Genomic DNA, 15,853 nt, shown 5'->3' with positions numbered 1-15,853 from the left:
CATGAAAAGATGCTCAACATGGCTAATCATTAGAGAAATGCAAATCAAAGCCACAGTGAGATAAACTCAAATCAAAGCCTCAATGAGATCTCACCTCACCTGTCAGAACAGCCATCATCAAAATGTCTATAAATAACAAATGTGGGTGAGCATGTGGAGACAGGGAACCCTCCTACACTGCTGGTGGGAATGTAAATTGGTGCAGTCACTATGGAAAACAGTATGGAGGTTTTTCAAAAAACTAAAAATAGAACTACTATATGATCCAGCAATTCCTGGGTATATATCCTAAGAAAACAAAAGCTTAATTCAAAAAGATACATTTATACCACTGTTCATAGCAGTATTATTTACAATAGCCAAGATACGGAACCAGTCTCAGTGTCCATCAACAGACAAATGGATAAAGAAGATATGGGGTGTGTGTGTATACATATACATACACACACACATATACATACATATACAATGGAATATTACTCAGCCATAAAAATAGTAAAATTCTGCCATTTGCAACAATGTGGATGGACCTAGGGAGCATTATGCTTAGTGAAATAAGTCAGACAGAGAACAGCAAATACTCTATGGTATAACTTATACATGGAATCTAAAAAGTAAAACAAACACATGTATATAACAAAACAGAATCAGATTCACAGACACAGAGGACAAACAAGTGGTTACCAGTGGGGAGAGAGGAGTGGGGAGGGGCAACATAGGGGTATGGGATTAAGAGATATAATCCACTACATATAAAATAGATAAGCAACATGGATATATTGTACAACGCAGGAAAATGTAGCCATTGTTTTGTAATAATATTAAATGGACTATAGTCTATAAAAATTTTGCATCACTATGTTGTACACCTAAAACTAATGTAATAGTGTAAATCATCTATACTTCAATTAAAAAATCACTGCAAATGTGAATGCTAATGTATGTAGGTCATTATAGATGCCTGAAGGTGAAAATGTGACATAAAAATAAAGGAATCTCAGGATCTCTTTAAGGAAATAGTCACCAGATAAATGAGAGACTAAAAATCTGGGTCTGGGGTATGATAAGCAGTCCCTCCTGAATATAGTAACCACCACCATAATCATTTATCATGTGCTGCCTATGTATTATGCACTCTGCTAAACATTTTATACTGACTGTTTTGTTTACTCTTTCCAAAAACTTTAAGAGTAGATTGTGTGAATTCCTTTTTTTTTTTTTTTTTTTTTTTTTTTTGTGGTATGCGGGCCTCTCACTGTTGTGGCCTCTCCCATTTTGAAGCACCGGCTCCGGACGCACAGGCTCAGCGGCCATGGCTCACGGGCCCAGCTGCTCTGCGGCATGTGGGATCTTCCCAGACCGGGGCATGAATCCGTGTCCCCTGCATCGGCAGGCAGACTCTCAATCACTGCGCCACCAGGGAAGCCCTGGATTCCCTTTTAGAGATGAGAAATCTGAGAATTAAAAGGTGATATATAACTCACCACAAATCATACAATTAGCAAACGAAACAGTGTATTACTTCAAAGTCTGAGCATGTAAATGCAAAAAGGAATGGAACCCATTTCACTGGCCTAATGAAGAGGAGGTCATCTGTCTGTTTTATGCTAAGTGACCTTATGCCCCAAGACAATAGGAAAACACTACTGCTATGATGAAATTAAGCCAGAGAATAAAATCAGACATCCTAAGAATCCAGAAGAAATGACTACTCCAGGGAGAGGAAGCTGTAAGGTGCTGTAGAGCCTGCCTTCATTACCACCTGCCTGGGGCTGGCCTCTGACTTATACAGGGAATGAATGTAGGGTTCTCTGAGAGTATGAGCACAAACAATGACACCAGACAAAGTGACAAGAACAGCCTGCCTATTGGATACATACTACGCCCCAGGGTCGGTGCAAAGCCACTTACACATGAGCTAACTTGTGCACAAAGAAGTGATGTGACTTGTCACTGGTTATACAACTTCAAAACTCATTTTCTTACGCTGAACTGCCTTCCACATCTGAGTATAGGAAATATCTGAATGACCATGTGGAGCTGGTTTTTAATATATCAATTTACTATACCATTTTTTTCGGCTTTGAACATGACTTCCCACCTTATACAGAAATACAGAGGATGGATTGGAGAGGGGGTTGACTCCCAATTAGCTATGCTTTAGGTGTACATTTAATCACTTAAATGATAAGTGTGATGTTTTCAAGTTGCAAAATGCTCACACGGTTTGGGGGTGTAGGAGGTATTCAGAAAAGGCTTATTACTAAATTGATGTTAATGTATTTTTTCCAGGTACCCTAAGATACAGGGATGAGCTCAACTATATGAAACTCATTGCTTAAAAATTTAAATTCACAAAATAGATATATTAAAGAGTACCTATTCTCAAGAGCAAAAGCAATTCTCCCACTACACAAGGATTTCTTTAACTAGAAAATTCCCCCCTAGTGTATTTCAATTAGGTTTCCATTTACAAAGAAAAGAATCAATTTGTGTGCAGGTTCGCAGCGACACAACTCTTGCATAAAGCAAAATACAGTAGTATCACTTTTTAGAGATTCAAACAAACTCCTGGGCAGAAAACACTTTGAAAACCACACACTGAAATAATGCATCCTTGTAGATGACACACACAAAGTAGACTTCAATTTTCCAGTTGGTTCAATGGTTGATGAACTCACCAGTACTGAGAGTTCAGTACATGCCAGCAAAACTCCCAAATTACTGATGACTCCTACTGATGACTCCTTTTCTAATATATTTTTCCCCACTGCTATTATCTGGAAACAAGTTGACACTGGCTTCTTACACATAGGACTTATCTAGACTTCCAGCTATTTGGCTGATAAGGAGATTACTAAATAAATTTCTAACTCAGCCAGATGGTAGGTGGCCATGTTTGACTTGAAATATTTTCAGTTCTTTGGATTAACAAAGAGCTGAATATTTTAAGAATAAGAAGAAATTTCCCCTCCCCACTTTTCAGATAGTGTTTATTCAGAGGAATAAACTTTCCAGACTTTTGATTAGCATTCCTGCCTAAAGCAGCATCTGATCAACTGCATGGAGAACATGAAATTTATTGAAAGTATAAACAGTAACTATGGCTGTGAAAGACACTGGGTTTTGTCCTTGCAAGGATGAATAAATTGGAAAAGGTTTTCACATAAACAGGATCTCTTACATAGACGCTCCTAACCCAAAAACCTTTAGCAATAAGATAATGGCCAACATGTTGGTGATGGTTAGATGTTGTCACTGTAAATAGCCTCTTAAATACCAAAGGGATACAGAGGAAAAGCTCAGCACTTCGAGTAAAATAAAAAGATCTGTTTTGAGTATCTTAGAGTAAAATAAAAAGAGTAAAATAAAAAGATCTGTTTTGAGTCCTGGGTTCTCCCAAAGACGACCTGCATGACCTTGTGCCTCTCTTTAAACTCTCAGAGCCTCCCTTTCCTCATAAGCAAAATAGGAACCAAAGTATCTACAATCCATGGTATATAATCCATGAAGTAGTAGCTATTAAATATTTTTTGGTCATTTAGGACATCTCTTCTCACTCAACTCTTCTATAGAACTGCTGACTAGCTGACTGTAAGCATCCTTGCAAATCTTTCATCTGTTTTTAGGGATGTTTTAGCAATTACCACTCAAATTCTAATAACTACTATAAATCATCCCAACTGAATATGTAGTTTACTGCTCTGAGCCAAGTACTGTCCTAAAAACCCAGGGGAGAAACATGACAATGTTTAAAAATGTTTTGGTTTACTTACAAGGTATATGAGACCAATTACAAAAGTAGTCCCAATTTTCCACTCCTCTCTGTAGCCATTCTCTTTGCTATATGACTCTGTAGCTCTTCCTATTAAGAGATATACTGGGAGCCTCCCTGGTGGTGCAGTGGTTAAGAATCCACCTGCAAATGCAGGGGACGTGGGTTTGAGCCCTGGTCCGGGAAGATCCCACATGCCGCGGAGCAACTAAGTCAATGTACCACAACTACTGAGCCTGCGCTCTAGAGCCCGCGAGCTACAACTACTGAGCCTGTGGGCCACGACTACTGAAGCCCGCGCACCTAGAGCCTGTGCTCTGCAGCAAGAAGCCACCGCAATGAGAAGCCCACGCACTGCAACAAAGAGTAGCCCCTGCTCACCACAACTAGAGAAAGCCCGCGTGCAGTAATGAAGACCCAACACAGCCAAAAATAAAAAATAAATAAATTTTAAAAACGACAAAAAAGAGACATATTTCCCCAACTCTTTTATCTGCGCTGACCTTAGTAAATTGTGATGGAAATGATGTGATGGTTGGCCAATGCTGAGCCTAGACCTCAAGAAACCTTGAATATATCTATTCTTTTGGAACTCTGCCACTGCCATGAGAATAGGTTTGGACTGGCCTACTGGAGGATGGGAATCCAATTGGAAGGCAGCCCACTTGTACCAGCCAACTTCTCGACTAGCTAGAGCCAGCTAAACTCCAAACATCTGAGAGTCCAGGTTAGATCAGCATAGCCCCCTACTCAACTCACCTCTGACTGCAGATGAGTGGGCAAGCTTAGCCGATTCCAGAAAAAAAATTGATCCATAGACTCATGAGCAAAATGTGTCACACATCTCAAGGGGATCACAGTTTGGAAACACAACCAGGCTAACAAATAAACTGATGAGGTCGCAGAAATGGCTTATGCAATGGCAGCAAAATATAACCTGTAACGGGACACAGAGGAGAGAGAAGTCATTGGCATCCCAGAGAATCACAGGAGATATATCAATGTGACCCTATTAGAACTGAGTCCAGAGGATGGAAAATGTTGGAAATGCGGCAGGTTTTTAAATTTAAGGACATTTTCTGACATGCTAAAACGTGTACTATTTGGAGGAGGGGTGGGTTTGACAAAATGTAAGCAGATTTGCACTTTACAAAGAATACTCTGGTGATGAGGTGGAGGCTATATTGTGAGAGACAAGAAGGAGGGAGGTTTACTGAAGCCTATTCTAGGAATCATTCATCTAATAGATAATGAGGATCTCACTAAGAGAAAAAGTCAATGGGGTTGAAGATTAAGAGATGGGTTTGAGAAATATCTGGAAGCGCAATCTATGGATGGAATTGTTGCTTTTGTTTGTAGTGCAGAAGTACCCAGCAGAAAGGCAGCATATTGCAGAACTGATAGTTCCCTTGCTACAACTGCTTCTTAGAAATCCACTGTGTCATTTTAATGAAAGGATTTAGCCCCTGAGCTTCTAAAGAAAGTCAGCTTTTAAAAAGTAAAGAACATGGGATCCCAGTGGACACTGGTGAATGGGTTTAGGTCTGTTGTGTAGCCCGCATTTAGACTTTGTAGATAAAATCAAGGCAGGTGCTAGAAGCTGCACAGACCCAAGGGTGTCTTCCTGGGACACTGCTTGACTGGGTCCAAAGTTACAGTATCTTCTGGGGACACAGATGACTTCCTGAAATCAGTGGAGGGAGTGACCGTTTACTTTCTCTTTTGTCATTTTACCTTCCTTTTTTACCCATTAAGCTTTAACTGAGACTTGTTTCAGAGTGGACTGTGAAACAGTGAAAGTGGGCTAAGAAGATGAAAGCTCTCCATGAAAAAGGTATGAAATACGACTCTGACAATTTGATGCTGATCGTTTGTGATGTGTGAAATTAAATCCTTAACTAATGTGCCTAGACAATGCAATTAGTCTTGAGTGTCTATATCAGGAAACATTTCTTATTAAGTCTATGCAGGAGCTCAGCTCAAAAGTAGACCACTATGTGTAGAACTGTTTTTTTTTTTTAATTTAAGTCATTTAGTGCCCCAGGTTTCCAAAACAAACAAACAAACAAAGAATAGGATGATGACAAAGAAGAAAAGTTAAGTGATTTGTTAGAGCCAAGGATATACAGTGATTAATTATCTGTTTGTTTATACCATTCATGCATTTCTGTATCCATCTTTCTGCGTATATTTGTTGAGACCTACAGTGTATGAGATACTCGTATTAGAGATAGTGATGAACAAAACAGGTCAAGTTGCTGCTTCACAGTGTTTACAATCCCCAGAGGAGAGAGGAGGCAGACATTAAACAAATACAAATAATTGAAAAATTAACATTATAGAAAATACTATTTAGAAGCAACACAAATAGCAACCATGAGAACAAGACCTTTGTCTATCTTTGTCACAGTCATATGTGTCAGGCACTGCCCCGAGACCTTGACATACCTTGGCAATTGATTTTATCCTCACAGGGCGAGTACTAGTATTCCTCCCGTTTGGGGGATGAGAAAAATGAGACCAAGAGAGGGAAGTAGCATGCCCGAGATCATCCACTAATTAAGTGGCCAAATCAGGAGTAGAAACTAGGCTTGGGCTTTTGAAGGACATGCTCTCAGCCACTGTGCTGTCTACGCCCACCTAGAAGAGCTAATCTCAACCTAGTAACCTGATCCTCTTCCCTAATACAACACATTTCAATTATCTCTCATGATCCAATTTATGACAAGACTTTGGTAACACTATCAGCAAATTCCACAGAGAAAGTTGACTCTTCCGCATGTTTTTAATTAAATACAAGAGGAGCAGTGGAGTAGAGTTATGAGCATCAGTCCATTTCTTGACTATGACACTTAAACCAGGCGCAAAAGCTTGAGCAAGGTACTTCACCCCTCTGTGCCTCAGTTACAAATTGATCTTAGCACTACCAGTTAGACTGCTGATAGACTGCCATCATTCTGGAACAACTGAGGATTTAGAAAGCCACCCATACCTTATTGGTTTGGTATGCTCAGGGCTATAACCTCAAGACCTAGGATCATGCCCAAAATACAGTAGGTGCTCAATACATATCATTGACTGAATGAATGGAATCCTTTCATGATCTTTGCCAGCCTACCTGTCTACTCATTAAACTTTCCAGCAACACTGGATGACTTGATATTCTCTTCACTCAATCTACAGTTTCTTATATCAACACCACTATATTTTTCTCTCTGCCTATAATAAAATACTATGATACAATCCCTTATCTAAAACCTATGCAGTCAAATGTATCGTAGAATTGGTGGGTGGGAGGGAGGGGCTGGGGAGGAGTATTTAATAAAGATAAACCAGTGCAACTGCATATTATATAACACTGTCAATGGGGCCTGGGACATACTGTAATCAAAATATATTAATATTTCTGGAGCACAACATAGAAATATTCACACTAAGAGATTCATGAAGGTTCTAGCATATCAGTTTATTTTAGGTTTTGCTACCATTTGAGCTACCAAAAACAAAAAACAAAAAAACTTTTCACTTTCAGAGAATGCTGGTCTTTGGAACTGCAGAAAAAGTATTGTGGGCCTGTAGTCTCCTTACCTCATGCTCTTTTTTGGTCTTAATATTACCCATATCTCAAGGTTAAGACCTCAGAGCATCTTCCCAGAAAGTTTACCCTGTTTCTTTTCTTTTTTTTTCTAATTAATTTTTATTGGAGTATAGTTGCTTTACAATGTTGTGTTAGCATCTACTGCACAGCAAAATGAATCAGCCACACATATACATATATCCCCTCCGTTTTGGATTTCCCTCCCATTTAGGACACCACAGTGCATTAAGTAGAGTTCCCTGTGCTATACAGTATGTTCCCCTCAGTTGTCTATTTTATACATAGTATCAATAGTGTATATGTGTCAGTCCCAATCTCCCAATTCCTCCCATCCCACCCCTTTCCCCGTTGGTATCCATACATTTGCTCTCTACGTCTGTGTCTCTATTTCTGCTTTGCAAATGAGGTCATCTATACCATTTTTCTAGATTCCACATATATGTGTTAATATACGATATTTGTTTTTCTCTGATTTACTGCACTCTGTTTGACACTCTCTAGATCCATCCATGTCTCTACAAATGACCCAATTTCATTACTTTTTATGCCTGAGTAATATTCCATTGTATATATGTACCACATCTTCTTTATCCATTCTTCTATTGAAAGGATTAATCTCCAAAATATATAAGCAGCTCATGCAGCTCAATATCAAAAAAACAAACAACCCAATCAAAAAATGGGCAGAAGACCTAAATAGACATTTCTCCAAAGAAGACATACAGATGGCCAACAAACACATGAAAAGATGCTCAACATCACTAATTATTAGAGAAATGCATATCAAAACTACAATGAGGTATCACCTCACACTGGTCAGAATGGCCATCCTCAAAACATCTACAAACAATAAATGCCGGAGAGGGCGTGGAGAAAAGGGAACCCTCTTACACTGTTGGTGGGAATGTAAATTAATACAGTCACTGTGGAGAACAGTATGCAGGTTCCTCAAAAAACTAAAAATTGAACTACAACATGACCCAGCAATCTCACTACTGAGCATATACCCAAAGAAATCCATAATGCAAAAAAACACATGCACCCCAGTGTTCATACCCTGTTTCTTGCAGCAGAAATTAATCTCCCAGTTCTCTACTCCCACCAGCCCCAGTTCCTCTAACAGCTCATGACATTTTCAGTACTGTGCTTGCTTTAGTTGTACGTATACTTATTCTTTTTCCAAAATGGAGAGATCTTTGAAGGTCAGAAAATGCCTTATTCATGTTTTATCCTTCACACTAACACAGAGATTCTCTGTATCATGTGTAGGGCTTAATTAAGCATAAAGGATGACTAGAATTTGGAGAAAAAAAGGAAGGTGTTCCCGAAAAAGGTGAGAACTAGAGGGGGGGAAGGCAATTCTATACACTGATTAAACCCTACATAGGGGTGCTTACCAGCAGGTTACATATGTTATCTAACATGAAACTAATAAGCTGACATGAGGAAATGGAGATTGAGGGGTTTATTGACTTACAGTTAAATAGTGGCAGCATTACAAATCAAATTTAAGACTGCCTGTCTAAAATCTGTGTTTTTCGCACTCTATTGTCCACACAGAAAAGGTAGTATGATCCAAGGGAATTTGAGGAATCTTAATGAATTTTGAAAGCAATTTGTAAATCTTGCACAATTAGAGACATGAATCTAAAAGAGAAGAGTCAAATACGGAAACTATTTCCTTTAGAGACAGTTGGGAACTTCAGGGCTAGATAAGCCTTCTTACAAGGTGAGGAGGAATTTATCACCCTTATTGTTACAAGGAAACTAAGGAGAATGGAGATAATATTTAGAAGGAGTCACTAGGTACAAGATTGCAAACTTAATTGTAATGCTGATCCCCTCTGTGCCACCTTATTAAGCAGCTAGGAAAATCCTTTATCACAAAGGATTTCCAAGGATGTGACCTTTTCCTTCTCTCCATTTCTATTTCACTTAAATTATCACCCTGAACATTTCAAAGGGGCACACTCAGCAGGCTGATAGATTGGAGCCCCCTGTCTAACTAAAGGAAATAATGATTGCATAAAGAGAAAAAATATCAGACACCTGCCCCTTTGGTCTCTGTGAAACCAACTTCAAGCTCACGTGAGCCCTTTTTGTTGTTGTTTTTTTTTTTGTATTTGCTATCACTTTGAAAATGACAAAGTAGCAATAAAATCATTAATTTCTGGAATGACATCTTGTGGTGTGATTATAATCAGAAAAACAATTGTGAAGACAGCACTGTAAGTCTCCGTTCCCATTCTCTCACATAACTTGGCCAGGAAATGTACTCAGGGCACAAAGGAGGTGATTTGTTCTTTGAACGAAGTGAAAATTCACCCTGGGCTGAAAAAAATGAAGGCTCTTGTTGCTCTCTCTTAAATCTGTACTAAAATCTTGCAAACCTGATCAGAGAGTCCTGAATCTTTTACATATTTCTACATACATAAATGTATAAATGTATGTATCTATATCTATATACGCATACATATAGTTGGGTTTTTTTCAATGGTTATGTGGGCTCTGAAAGGTCAGGGTGACTCAAGACACACATATTTCCATCAGAGCTTCTCCACTGCCTCTCAGTCAAGTCCGAACTGCCTAACATGGCGGCTGCACCCTTGTGCTTTGCTATCTGCCCACCTCTCTAGCCCCATCTGCTCACACCGGATACTTTAAAATACTCTTCTTTCCTATAAGGCAGTGTGATATTCTGCCTCCTACCTCAGTGGCTTTGTACCTTCTTTCTCTTCTGTCTTCCATGCTCTTCTTGATACTCCCATATAGTCAGGGTCTCAGAGGCTTCCACAGTCCTTCCGCCTGGAGCCATCCAGGGAATATCTTTCCAGGCTGACGCCATCGCCATGCATCTCTGCCTTTCCCCTTTACTCTCCCGGCTCACACCTAGAATCACTTGGTTCTTGATTGTCTTTCCCACTGAACTGTGAGCGCTGGCTGGGGAGGGACAGGTTCAGCTTGTTAAACATATTTTTAGCCTTTAGCACAGTGTCTGAGGCATACTAGAATCTCAATAAATATTTGTTGAAAACATAAATAGATGAAAGAAATCAATGTGTCCAGAGAAAGTCAGAATGAAAAAATGGTTGGCTATTTTAAGCAAACAAATTTTCCATTGCGTATTTCCAAAATTCCAAAGACAAAGCAAATGGGCAATTTATTATCCCTTTGATCTTAACGCTGAGCACCTGTGGGGCATATAAGGCGTCACTCAGTCTGGGTTGCGTAAGTAAACAGGGCAGCAAAGCTGAGTAAAAAGTGTTGAGCTTTAGAGCAGGTTTATCTAAATTCCTGAGCGCCTCACTCTGTAGCTAAATGGCTTTCCCTCTCAGATTCCTCACGTATAAAACAGTTATCACTAGTTAACATAAAATTATAAGTTAAATGATGATAGATCTGATTTCTGCTTGTTGTTTTGATTTATTTCATTTTAACGAATTAAGAAGATAAAAAATTGATGGAACGGTATTGATACTTTGTAGCTATTCAATAACTGTCATTTTTATTATTATTAAGCTGTGTGAAGCAAGGCATACAAGGACAAATGAAATCAGATGTAAATCTTAGCCTCAAGAAGCTCCTAATCTAATCCAGGAAATAAAACCAATAAATAAAGAACAGACTACAGAGCAATTTATAAAGCACATTTTGAGGTTCACACTGAATATGAAAATTATTATGAGAGCATATTGCTTCTGTCACCATGGAAAGAGGTCACAACAGGGTTAGGATCTTAATTTTATCAGTAATGGTGAGTTCCTGGGAAAACAATATTTAGCTTTTATGAAGGTCAGTTTCCTCAGCTGAAAAGATGGGACATGGCATCAGTTACTGCATAGGAGTATATTATAGTATAGCTAAAATGCAACAATGCATGTGTAAGAATCTAGCAGAAATGCACTGATATTCCAGCACCTGCACTATATGCTACATGCCCTGAGCTTTATACCCATGTCTGGAATATGAGTGATGTTTAACAGAGTTTCACGTGAATTAAAAAAAAAAAAAAAAAAACTGAACGTGTGAAAGAGTCTTTAAGCTTGCGATTGAAGAATGAGGGGATTTTGATAGGTGAGTTATGGAGCAGAATGGGAGTGCTAACAGATTATTCCAGATGCGGACAGAGTGTGAGCAAAGAGGCAGAGACAGGGAACCACAAGGCATGGTAAGAGGGTAGTGAAGTGACTTATCCAAGGTCATGCAGCTAGTCGGTAGCAGATCAGGGTTGTTTCCATCTTACAACAGTCAGAAATAAGGCCATAGATGATGTTTGAGAGCCTGAGCTTTAGGAAGATTAATTTGGTGGTTATTTCCATACATTGCAAGGAAGCCTAAAAAGTGGAGTTGAGTCCCTGCCATATTCCAGGGGCTGAGCCAGGACACTGGACCCAGCCATATAAAGTCATTCATGCAGAAAGTTATGGTGCTGACACATGCGTGAGGCAATAAAATACTTTAGGTGCTGATGGAAGTAAGATAATAATACTGCTGATAATCATGGCAAACAGCCCTACAGTTCGTAGTGTTAGAACTCATCAGTATTTGACCTACAAATAATGGCAATTTCATCTAGTTGAAGACCATATATTCCAGGAATTATTCTTTGTGCTTTAAAACATAAGCATTCATTAAATCTTCACAGTAACCCCATGAGATTGGCACAATTATTATTCTCATTTAGTGTAAGAAAATCGAGGGACATTTCAAGAGAGTATGGGCTATTTAATCAGAGCTCGAGAGGTACATTCTAGAGATAAAATTGAGAAGTCATGAACGTCAACATAGGATTTGATACAGGAGAATAAATGGGATTTCAAAGGGTTTACAATAGAGCATGCAGAGGATGAATTTAGAAATGTGAGGCAAAGGTCACCAGTATCACATGAGACATACTAAAAATATTATCCGATGTTTATGTGAATTTTAAGTATGTTCTATATTTTACTTTGCTAAGTCCAGAAATCCTCCCTACATAAGCAAACAGCAAATGATCCCTTGACTAAAAATGTAGAGTCATCCATATGATGAGTCACTTGCCCAAGACTTACAGATACTCATTTGCTGTAAGAAGATCTGGACTGGACCTCTAGCTCTCCCCCTTTCTGTGCCACATTTTTAGTACTTTTCATCATGCATGTATTGAAAATGACTTTGAAAATATGTTTGTAAGAGAAAAGATACCGATCAGCTCATGTACATACATACAATATACTTTGTTCTTGAAGGAACAGTAAGGTGATAACAATTGCTTTGCTTGTAGGCCAACAATATTTGTTTGGTTTTTCACAATATTATAAGCATCAGACATGGTGATATCTAGATACTTCGGTAGTGGGAGATTTGTAATATAAACAGGCAGATGTGGCTGCTGACTGGCCTCAGTCCCCTGAATATCCATTTTCAGCTCTAAACTGGAAAAAAATCACTCTTTTATTTATCCTGCATTTAAACTTATATTTACTCGACATTTATTCTCTCCTGGCCCTCTAGAAAGGACTAGGGAGTTAGAAACAGGGAAGCTCAATCCCACTGGAGGATACAGATAAGCCTTATAGAGTTGCATGAGAAGCAGTTACAAAAATGAGTATTTTTTTTTTGTAAAACAGAGAGATTATACAAATTAAATTCTTTGATAACTTTGCAATAACTTCCTAAATAGTCTTCCTTTCCCCACTCTCCTTAACCAAACTTAGGTACCAAACAACCTTTAATAGCATAGACACACCCAGGTTACCCTCTTAGTTAAAAATATTTGATGGCTTATGAGAACCATCACCTATGAAGTTCAAACTTTGTAATGAAACAGAAAAAGCCACTCACAAACTAAACTAATATTTTCTTTTCAGACTCATTCGCCACCACGCCTTGGCACTAGGTGCTGCCCCTCCCCGCTATTCCACCCCTAATGAGCTCCTTCTCATCCTCTAAGGCCCCTTTTAATTGTCTCCTCTTCTGTGAATCCCTTCCTCGGTCCTTCAAGGCAAAAGGAATTGATTCTTTCACACTCCTTCTACATACCGTGCTATTGTATTTTATATAGTTCTCTAATAATTTCTCTGTGTATCTTTCTTCCTGAATACCTCAAGAGTACTGTGTAAAAGGAGTGCATAGAGTTTATTTAAACACACCAGGGACTAACATGGAGGCTAGTTCAAAAAAGTTCTCAATTAATGTATGTTGAATTAAATATATTTATATACATTTACTGCATAAAAGTCCAAATAAGTAGGCAAATTATACTTGATAGATGCTAAACATATATGTAAACAAACATACATCTTGTATGTATATATCTCATATATATATATACTAAGATAAAATAAGATACAAGCTTGGTAACTATATGCTGAATTGAGTCTATGAGTATATCTTAATTATCATCACTATCACAGGTAGCATTCATTGATCATTTACTAGGTGCCAAACTCTTTGTTTTGTGTTTCACATGAATTCTCATTTCATTATCACAATTGTGATTCTAAGGTGGATACTGTCATTATCCCATGTTTGCCAAGAAGGAAAGCTAGACTCAAAGTGGTGAAGTAAATCATCTGTAGTTTTATACTTACTGAACGTAAGAGTTGAATTTCACATCTAGACCTATCTGACTCTAAAGCCTGTGTTCCTTCTAGTAACAGTCCGTGGATAGATTCATACACACACAGTTGCAGCCAGATGGATATATAGAGCAAGCCAAAGAGAGACAAATGCACATATGTCATAAATAACATTTATAGGAATGAATATACATATACCATAAACACTTACCTATTGAATATGAATATATTGTGAGTATATATAATTATATGAATGTATATCTATAAATGTATATAGAATAAATAAACATCTCTTTCTATTTTCAAAGTGCATCCTTTATTCACAAACCTAGCATTTTTTACCGAAAAACTTCCACTGAATCAATGAGCAAATGTGTAACTGCATTGTCCAATATAAGTATATTTTTATATACACATACATTTATTTGTCTTTTTAATGACTACACATAGAGGATATAAGAGAGAGTCTTCAGGTTAAGAAATCTACAGCAACTCTCTCTTAGTATGCTTGCTAGCAACAGCTGCCAATCCCCATGTGGGAGAGAGGTGTGGACCACCATCAGTAAGTGTTAATTTGTCAGTCTAGTTGGGACAAGGATACTATTATAAAGCTTTGTTCTCTGAAAAAATATACAATCACAGCTGGAATTCAGGCACTTGCTTTCATCACAAAAGCAAGGATTTGCGACAAAAATGTCTTTTTGGTTTTGGTTCTCTTTCGACTGCTCCTTCCTTTATTCCCCAGCCTGTGGGCAGTTGTATCTGCATCTATTGTTTCAAATATGCTTACCTAGCAAGGTACACACTTGAACCTGGCACTGTCACTTTGCAATCCCCCCTGCCGTCTTTGATCCTGAGTAAGGCTTTGAAAGTCCCCAGATCCCTCTGAAGTAAGCAAAAAGCACTGCTGTCCTTTCCAAGAAGGGTTTGATGTCTGAAGAACATAAAACATAACCAGGATTCTGCTACTTGCTGTTGGGTGACCTGGGTAAGTTTCTTAGTCCCTATGTTCCTCAGTTTTTCCATCTCTAAGATGGAAATCATCACACTTGCATAATAGATTTTTTGTGAAGATTAAATGAAAGTGTCGATATGTGAATGATGCAATGAGTACAAGTGGTCCAGAGAACCCAGTCAAATGAAAGAAAATAAACCAGCAACAGTGATGATATTGGAAGAGATCATCAATAGTCAGGAGATGCTAACAAACTGCAGGATGATGGAGCACAGGTGAAAGTCTGTTGGTGAATGAAACAGACCAGGGAGGAGAACAACGTATAAGGACCAGGCATCTGTGGAGGAGAGACTAGTTTCCCTGGAAGAGCTCACAAAAACAGTTGTAAAACATGCCTAAACAGTAGTAGTCCAAATCAGAGTTAGAAATCCAAAAAAGATGATTCAAGATGAAAGAAAGGAGTTCAAGCAACAGACAGAATGACTAAAGAGCTAGATAATATTAGTGAAGTGGTACATCTGGCCAATACTCCTTCTCTCACTAAAAATTAAGACAATTAGAAACTCCTATAAAATATTATAACAAAAAACCACACATTTATGCAATGTTTCCCATGCATCAGGCACTGTGCTAAGTCCTGTGCGTACATCTTACTGAATTCTCACAATACTACGTACTTGGTATCGCTTTCATGCACATTTACCAGATGAAGAGGGTGAAGCATAGACAGCCAAGCTGCCCAAGGACCCAGAGCCGGCATCAGACTCAGGACAAGAACATGTGTAATCCACCCTGTAGCCCATGCTCTTCATTCCAGTATTGAATTCCTTCCACAGAGGACATGACTGGCTTCTACAGACAGAGCCCATGTGGCATGTCATGATTTTTAGCTGTTGGTGGAAGACAGTAAAAGATAGACCTTTCACCTGCATGGAAGGAACATTTTCAAGCGGCACAGGTGGAGT

The sequence above is a fragment of the Tursiops truncatus genome, chromosome 8, assembly GCF_011762595.2.
Source record: "Tursiops truncatus isolate mTurTru1 chromosome 8, mTurTru1.mat.Y, whole genome shotgun sequence".
Classification (NCBI taxonomy): domain Eukaryota; kingdom Metazoa; phylum Chordata; class Mammalia; order Artiodactyla; family Delphinidae; genus Tursiops; species Tursiops truncatus.
Note: the sequence above shows the minus strand (reverse complement) of the source record.